A 9731-nucleotide genomic window follows, 5' to 3' on the forward strand; every position below is an offset into this window, starting at 1 on the left:
TCTCAACAAATATGAAGACTCAAAACTTGGATGGAACCCTAACGGAATACTAACGAAATACTAACGGAATTGGAATATTCCATCCATTCTTTATAAGTAGGGAAAAGGTGTCAACTAATGACTAAGTCATGGTGACGTGTCAATATCTGATTGTTCAAGCGATGTCATGGGCTTTTCCAAAGCCTATAAATAGGCCCCTTGGGATCCATTATAAAGTTACTCAATTCTGCTCATTCTCTACTTCTTCCTGCTCATTCTACATATAACGCCCGTCATTTGAGGTAATATTCATTTTAAAATAATTGCAATTTATGTTTTTGGACCATGGAATAAGTAATGGATTATTGAGTGGGCTTAAAATAGTAGGCCGATAGGATTGGGCTACCCGAAGTCATACGTTGGGCGTAAGCTTGGCGTACGCGCGACGTAGAGCTTCATTGGATACGGGGGGCGGAGGTGCGTACGTGCAGCGTACCAAGGTGTACACGCACCGTACGCAAGCAGACTCCAAACCCTAATTTTTAGGGTTTAAGTCATATAAATACAACATTATGACTTAAAACCTAGCCTCTTTACCAGCCCCTCAACCTCAAAAACCCTAGATAGCCTCCCTTTTCACATTATTGTGTGTGTTTGGCCTTTTGAAGCTTGTTTTGGAGTTTAGAAACTTGAAAGAAGGAAGGATAAGCTAGTGAACAGGAACTTGAGTATCTTGACCTCATAGATTCGAGATAGCATCATCATTTGGGACTCCTTGAAGGTATTAAGTTCACAACATTCCTCAAGTATGCTTAGATCTAGTGTAGTGATGTTTTGGACCTTTTTAGTCCCAAGAATGGATTTTTATGACTTAAATTCGTTTCTAGGCCTAGGGTTGCCACCCTTAGTGATATATGAGTCCCATAAGCAGTAAAATTTCGATCTTTATGGTCCTTTTGTGACCATGCATGAGTTTTGGACATTTCCATAGAAGTTAGTTTTTATATTCCATGTTTGGCCTCATTTGGTAGGTTGCAAGCCACCAAGTAATCAACTTTATTAGATAAGACATGTTATTGGACTCAAATCTGTAATTTAGACATAAGCTCTTGAATGATTAAGCACTTTTAAGGAATATGGATTATTAGGGTAGTATGTTGGGCGTACAAGCCAGTACGCACAACGTACAAGCCATATAGCATGTATGCTTAGCGTATCGAGGAGTACGCCCTGCATACTCGCTAAGTTGGACTTCATGGCTTTGGGCCTCGGTTTGGGCCAAACTTTGGACTCTTTAGCTTTTGGGCCTTAGTGGGCCATGAGGAATTAGTTATTGGGTCAAGGACATATTTGGGCTTTGGGAAAGGCCCATTTGAGGAGTTGGGCCCAATTTAGAAATTTGGGCCATTAGTGGGCCTTTAGTGGGCCATTAGTGGGCTTGGAAAGATAAAATGGAATTGGGCTTTGGATATGGTCCAAATTAGACCAGGGGGTAAATAGTCATTTTACCCTAAGGACTATTATGGATTTTGACTAAGTGTTGTTATGATAATGATAGCCAAGGAGTCATTGGAGTAGCCGTTGGGGATTCTTTGTCGTGAGATTCGACACATAGCTTTGTGAGGTGAGTTATCTTCCAGTACAAGTGGGTCGAAGGCACCAATGTCGACCCACTAGTAGTTTTTTATAGTTGAGATGATTGTCTTTGTGATAATTTTATGGTATGCCACTATCTGTTATGCTTTATATGTTGGGATGTTATAATATTATGTGATAGTGGTAGGAGGGGTGAAATAGTCCTTGGTTACTGGTTGAAAGAGACCGAAGGGGTAGATAGTATCCGTATATGCCAAGTAGTATGTTTATCATATGTTATTATGTGGTAGTGGTAGGGGTGAAATAGTCCCTGTAACCGGTTGAGATAAATCGAAGGGTAGGTCGGGCACCCAGATATGCCTGACATGGGTAGGTCGGACATCTCGGTATGTCTGACAGGGGTAGGTTGGGCACCCCGGTATGCCTAATAGGGGTAGGTTGAGCACCTCAGTATGATCAGCAGGGTAGGTCGGGCACCCAGATATGCCTAACAATATGTTTATTTTATGGTATGTGGTATGATAGGGGAACTCACTATGCTTGTGCTTACAGTTTTCAGTTTTGGTTTCAGGTACTTCTTTATTGAAATGAAAGGAGTCGGCATGACTGCAGCGCATCACACCACTATTTTCCGCATTATGATGTTCTTGGGATTTGTAATCTGACATTATTATGACTTGTTTTGAGACATATGACTTATGGGTTTTTATGATATGGGATAACTCAATGATGTTTTTAGTAATCTGTTTTATGAACTATTAATTTAAAAATGAAATTTTTGGCCTTGGATTTTAGGATGTTACAAGTTAGTATCAGAGCCTTTGTTTGAGGGATTCGGACACACCTTCGGGGGTGTATGGACTCAAATCGAGGGTTTGAAAGTTTTTACAAAGAAAATGACTTTTCTAAAACTAAAATTAAGGGTTTTGAGAAAGAACAAGGTGTGTGATGCGTGCAATCAGCCGAACTCAAGTAAGTTTTCCCCCAAGATACCCATACATGTTGTTATGATATATGATATGATTATGAGAACTGCATGCTAGATTAGGGATAAGGATCTAGAAAGGACGCCTTGTATGCCTACTGTATGATTATAAGAACTGCATGCTAGATTAGGGCTAAGGATTTGGGAAGATGCCTTATATGCCTGCTGTATGTTCTTGTTGAGCTGCATGATAGTACTGACTAGTCAGAGATATGATAGCCTGATTAGGATATGCTTGGTTTGGGTTACTTAATGCTCGAATGCTGCATGGTTTGTTCTTTTAGGAGTCCTAGTTATCTCTAATTAACTAGTAAACAAATACGTTAAGTTACATATTGCGAGGATTATATAATTTCAGAAGGCTAGGTGTATCCCTATTTCACAGTTCTTGTCTGAGTCCAACCGTTGTAGGGTAGAACCCCTCATTCAAAGAATTATCTATTCTTACTAATATGTAATGGTATTCGTGAGCTGGTTAGGGAGAGATAGAATGGACTTCTTATGCAACTGATGACGGAGAGTGGGTTGGAGGTTACCCTAGGGTAAGACTAGGATGAGATTAGTGCAGCGAGTAATAGTAGTGAAAGGGACTTGGTGAAGTCAAGGCAATCCTTGAGGAAAGTACGGATTGATGTGGAAGGTAATATGGGCCCGTACTACTAAAAGAAGAGGATCCTTACTCGAGTCAAGGAGGGCTGAGATAGAACCAGGGAACTTGTAGAGTGTGTGAGACCTCTCGAGATTATGTATGAACCTGACGATTATGTTTTGTTTCAGAATGGTGGTGACACGTCATAGAGTAGGAGGTTCAGGGTCTGCATCAGGTTCAGGTTCAAGTTCAGGTTCGGGTTCGGGTTTCGATCCGTTTGATGATGCTTTACGCGAGTTCACCGCGTCTGAGATTACTAGAGGCATCCTTGAGGCGACCCCGGTGATTTTCGGGTCAATCAAGGAAGGGATCATCGAGCTGATGGAGGATTGTCTTAGGTCATTCCGGAGTGACATGGCATCTAGCTAGTCAGGGACGTGCACACTCTCCTTTAAGGACATTAAGGGGTGGTGTGTCATAATTTCACGGGGCAAAGGACCCCATGTGGCCAGAAGATGGATTGCAGACATCGAGTCTGCACTGTTGACGAGCTTCTGCCCTAAGGGCTCGAATGTCTGGTATGCTATGGGATGTTTGAGATACAGAGCTAAAGACTAGTGGGAGGCAGTCAATGATTTGTTGGGAGTTCCATCCATTGAGGCTATGACCTGGTCGGACTTTGTGACCAGGTTTAGGGCTGAGTTTGCGCTAGCTGTGGAGCTTCAGCAGCTAGCTAGGGAGTTTCTGGATATGAGGCAAACCATTGAGTCATTGGCGGAGATTACCACCAAGTTCAGGGAGAGGGCCTTACTGGTGCCTCAGTATGCGGGGGATGAGGAGATGAGGAGGACCCGGTACCACTACATGTTGAGAGTTGACATCCGGAAACATGCCAGCTACTCAAGATTCCTGACTTTGGATGACATGATTATATGGGCGAGGGAGAGGGAGACTCATATAGAGAACATTAGGAAGAGGAAGGCGGAGACTGGGCAGGCGACTAGGGTTTCTGGGAAGAAACACAAGGGATTCGACTCGAGGTCGAAGGGCCACCAGGGCCGAAGCTGCTCCGGGAAATGCGGCAATCCACACGAGGGGGTTTGCAGAGCTAGGGGATCAGGCTGCTATAAGTGCTATAAGACTGGGCACTTTGGTACGGATTATACTACCCCTACCCCCACTTTTCAGACATTAGACCTGATTTGCTTTCATTTCAATCAGAAGGGCCAGAAACAGGCCAACATCCCTAGACTGACATCAGGAGCGCCAGTGGCGGCGCCAACTCTAGCGACCCTGTGGATCATAGATGGCCGACAGGGTAAGACAGAGGCTCCAATGTTGAGGAGTCGAGCCTTCCAGCTTACCACCGAGGAGGCGTGTGTCGCACCAGATGTGGTGACGGGTATGTTTTCTTCCCCTAACTTTTATTACATGTCAGTTATGAGATTTATGTTCTATGTTTTATGTGTTTTGTTTAGGATCGTTCCATGTGAACAATATCCCAGTGCAGGTGTTATTTGACTCTGGGGCTACCTGATCATTCGCATATCTTGCACTCAGCAAGAGGTTTGGTGAGTCTTAGGGCATGTTGGATTGTCCTATAGAGGTCGAGATTGTTGATGACCGATTTGTCCGGGCATCGGAGGTCTACTAAGATTGTGTTTTGAGGATGTATGACGAGCTTTACCTCGTGGATTTGGTTCCCATTCTATTGCGTGGGAACAAGGTCATCATCGGCATGGATTGGCTGAGCCCTAATGGGGCGGTGATCGATTGTACGTAACAATTGGTACGTGTCAGGACCCGAAGTATGGGAGAGCTGCTGATTCAGGGCGAGAGGCAGCATCATGGACCGACTTTGTGTTCGGAAGCAAGGGCTATGCGCTACCTCTAGTAGGGTTGCACAGGGTATGTCGCCTATGTTACGGATACCCGAGAGGCGGGTAATGTGACCGTGAGTGATGCGCCAGTTGTGCGAGAGTACCCATACATATTTCCAGAGGAGTTGTGTGGGATACCTCCAGAGAGATAGCTGGAGTTTAGGATCGACCTAGTACTTAGTGCGGTTCCAATAGCCAGGGCACCATATCAGTTGGCTCCTCTCAAGATGCAAGAGTAGTTTATACAGCTAAAGGAGCTGTTAGACAAGGGATTTATTAGGCCGAGATGTTCGCCTTGGGGAGCCCTGATCCTATTTGTGAAGACGAAGGATGGGTCGCATCGGATGTGTATAGATTATCGGGAGCTGGACAAGGTAACGGTGAAGAACCGTTACCCACTCCCAAGGATTGATGATCTCTTCGACCAAGTACAGGGGGCATCTTGGTTTTCCAAGATAGATTTGCATTTGGGATACCACCAGATGCGAGTAAGAGATAAGGATGTACAGAATACTGCTTTCCGGATTGGCTATAGCCACTATTCGTTCCTAGTGAATCCCTTTGGGATCACCAATGCCCCTGCCGTGTTCATGGACCTCATGAATTGTGTATGCAGACCAATGTTAGATTGGTCTGTGATAGCCTTTATTGATTACATATCGGTTTACTCAAAGATACAGGAGCAGCATGAGGAGCACTTGCGGGAGGTGTTGAATACCCTGAGGAGGAAGAGCTTGTATGCCATGTTCTCCAAGTGTGAGTTCTGGTTGCACGAGGTGCAGTTTCTGGGGCACCTTGTCAACCAGAATGGTATTTTGGTCGACTCGACCAAAATGGAGGCCGTGATGAGATGGGAGGTTCCGAAGCCTCCATCTGAGATTTGGAGTTTCCTCGGGTTAGCAGGCTATTACCAGAGATTCATACAAGACTTCTCCAAGATAGCAGTACCCTTGACCCGGCTGATGAAGAAGGTCGTTGTATTTCACTAGGGGCCTGAGCAGCAGGCAGCGTTCAAGATGTTGAGGCAGAGGTCGTGTGAGGCGTCGATTTTTGCCATGCTAGAGGGCATTGAGGATTTTTTTTATTATGCTGCAATGCGTCTATCTCAGGTTTGGGTGCAGTGTTGATGTAAAGGGGGCATGTCCACGCATACTCCATGAGGCAGCTGAAGCCTCATGAGGCGAACTTTCCGATGCACAACGTAGAGTTGGGGGCGGTTGTTTTCGCCCTCAAGATTTGGCAACACTACCTCTGTGGGGTCTGTTGTACCATTTACACGGAACACAAGATCTTGAGGTACCTCATGGATCTGCCGAATCTGAACATGAGGCAGCGTTGGTGGTTAGATGTGGTGATGGATTACGACTGTGAGATCCTTTACCACCCGGGGAAGGCCAATATAGTGGTCGATGCAGTTAGCTGCAAGGCATTCACAGCCCCGATTAGAGATATTTGTATGAGGATGACAGTAGTGACTCCACTTCTGGAGAAGATGCAGGAGGCCTAGCAGGAGGCTATGAAGGAGGAACACCAGAAGAGTGAGCGTATCGTGGGCCAGATTTCCTCCTTCGACTATGATAGCTACGTGCTGTTGACACTTTACCGCTGAGTGTGGGTTCCGTACGCAGGCAGTGTGCGCTAGGTCCTGATGGAGGAGGTGCACAAGTCCAGATTCTCCATTTATCCTAGGGAGAAGATGATGTACAGAGATCTTTGACATGATTACTGGTGGCCCTACATGAATCGGGATGTAGCCTGGTATGTCGAGAGATGCCTCACCTGCAGGAAGGTCAAGGCCGAGAACCAAAGACCTCACGACAAGATGCAGCCGTTGGATATCCATGTGTGGAAATGGGAGGATATTACTATGGATTTCATCACGAAGCTTCCCAGGACCGCATAAGGAGTGGATTCGATTTGGGTCATCGAGGATCGGTTGACTAAGAGTGCCCATTTCATCTCGATCCAGGAGAGCATTTCGGCCGAGAAGCTGGCCGACATCTACATCAGAGAGGTAGTAGCTCGACAGAGAGTGCCAGTTTCCATGATTTCTGACCTAGATGTACGATTTACTTCCAGATCCCGGAAGAAATTTCATGACGATTTGGGTACTTATCCGTATTTTAGCATGGTTTTTCACCCCCAGATGGATGGTCAGAGTGAGCAGACCATCCAGAACTTGGAGGACATGTTGCAGGTGTGCGTATTAGACTTTGAGGGTAGGTCGGGCACCTAGATATGCCTGACAGGGTAGGTTGGACACCTCGATATGTCTGACAGGGGTAGGTTGGGCACCCTGGTATGCCTAACAAAGGTAGGTTGAGCACCCCGATATGCTCAGCAGGGTAGTTCAGGCACCCATATATGCCTGACAGTATGTTTATTGTATGGTATGTGGTATGATGGGGGAACTCACTAAGCTTTGTGCTTACGGTTTTTAGTTTTCGTTTCAGGTACTTCTTCTTATAAAGGAAAGGAGCTGACATGACTGTAGCGCACCACACCACTATTTTCCGCACATTGATGTTCTTAGGATTTGTACTCTGACATTATTATGACTTGTTTTAATACATATGACTTAAGGGTTTTTATGATATGGGATAACTCAATGATGTTTTTAATAATCTGTTTTATGAATTATTAAATTAAAAATGAAATTTTTAGCCTTGGATTTTGGGATGTTACATTGTATATTTTGCTTCTTAGACTAGTTTTCAAAGAGGCATTTGAGTATTTTAGTGTGTTTTACATTCAAACACCTGTAAATGAATTCTGATGAATATGAGACACTTTTGAATCATTAATCTTAAGCATAAAAAATGTTTTGTCATTAACTTGGTTGATTTACAACTATTTATTTCCTGCATTACTTGCCACTTGACGATTCTGAAACTCTGTTTCCGTATTTTCAATACATGGACTCTAAAAGTCTAAGTTCACTGAATTTATCATCTTTGCAATCATTGTTAGATAAATCTATATATTCATGTCCCAAACATTCATAGTATATGGCTCTTTGTTAATTTCTTATAAATTGTTGTAATCATAATTCATAATACTATTTATCTTCTTAGTTAATAGTACACTATAATATAAGTACGAACTTTATTATTGCTCTTAATGGACTCGTTTTTGCATTTCTTTTTGAATTTTCATGATTAGTTTTGATAAGTAGTCTCCTGATTTACCCTAAATCTATTTCAGCTAATGTGTGTTTGTATCCTTCTTAGGGACAATGAATAAGGCATTTGATCAAATTGTCAGGGATATGTAAGTTTAATTTCTAACCCAATCGATTATAATTAGTTTTTTATGCCCTCATGATGCTTGATATCTATAACTGATTCCATTCAATAAAATTGAAGTCAACAACAAATTTCTTAAAGTTCCTTCAATAGAACACAAGGTAACTTTCTTTCTTTCTTCCCCTTCCCACTTATATTTTGTGAATCATTTACCTCACATTTAAAATATTGTGTTACAAGGTTGATATGTTTAAAATCCGATGATGAATCCGAAGGATTTGGGAGCTTCCCTGAAAAGTTTAAAGAAACGACATCACTTCCATGTTTAATCCTTAATCTTACAAGGTTAGTTTTGATCTAGAAATTTATCTATAAAATCATTCTTTTTCATTAATTCAAAATGAAACACTCTTTTTCAATTTGGATTTTGGAATTACCATTTTGATTTAATTTTTCGTAAATACTAAATACTAAGACAATACATATATCTATGCATACAACTCTTATTTTCCAAATATATTAGAAGCCAAACCAGCTCTGGTACTTTTGCCTTAAAATTTATTATCTTTTTCTTTTTGTATGTGTTTATAAACATTATTTTTCTAGTCTATAAGGTTCATACTTTATTAATTGTTTGAAATCGTAGCCATTTGTCCATTCATTAATGGGAAGAAGATGATATTAGGATTTCTACAAGTAAAAAAATAGCCCAAAAGATAAAACAAAGGGTAATAATGCAAGTAAGAAAATAAGTATTCGTGTGCTGGCAGGAAAGAAAGGAGTTACTAAGGAAGAAAAAAGATGGTTTGATGAATGAAAAGAAACAACAAAAGGAGGCATGTGTTTTAGTTAAATTAAAAATATATAAAAATGTATTTAACAATGTGCTATGGATATGCAATATTTATATTAACTTACTGAAAGTACATATTTACACATGTTTAAGCTAGATAAGTTACAAAAATTTAATTCTTAAGGCACAAGATGCAGAGATGAAGAAAATGCAAAAAGACACTCAAAGTTATGAAAAAGGAAAGTTTGCTCAACAATCCATTGTAGCAAAAATTGACACTAAAGTAGTAGAACAAGGCTCAATTAAATGTAAAGATTGAATTTAAGTTGGAATCTTTCGTATTCCATTTCCATCATTCATGGAACTCACAATTCCTTCCATATTTTGAATGAATTCAATTCCATTCTTATTTCATTCCCTTATCTAACATGTGAGTGAGCATGCTCCTTGTCTCTTAGTTTAGGAAAACTACTTACAAGGTTGGATGAAAAAGGAATTACATTTCAAATCACTTCAAATGTCATTGAAAAGTCGATTATTTGGACCATATCTGTTTTAGAAAATATCGCAAAAGTAATTAAACGTTTTCTTTTAATTTATGGAATTTTTCAGTAAATATAAAAAATATAATATTCGAAGATTAAAAACTTTTAAGATATATTTT

The sequence above is a fragment of the Lactuca serriola genome, chromosome 4 (genome assembly GCF_051521515.1).
Source record: "Lactuca serriola cultivar US96UC23 chromosome 4, Lser_US96UC23_V15, whole genome shotgun sequence".
Taxonomy (NCBI): domain Eukaryota; kingdom Viridiplantae; phylum Streptophyta; class Magnoliopsida; order Asterales; family Asteraceae; genus Lactuca; species Lactuca serriola.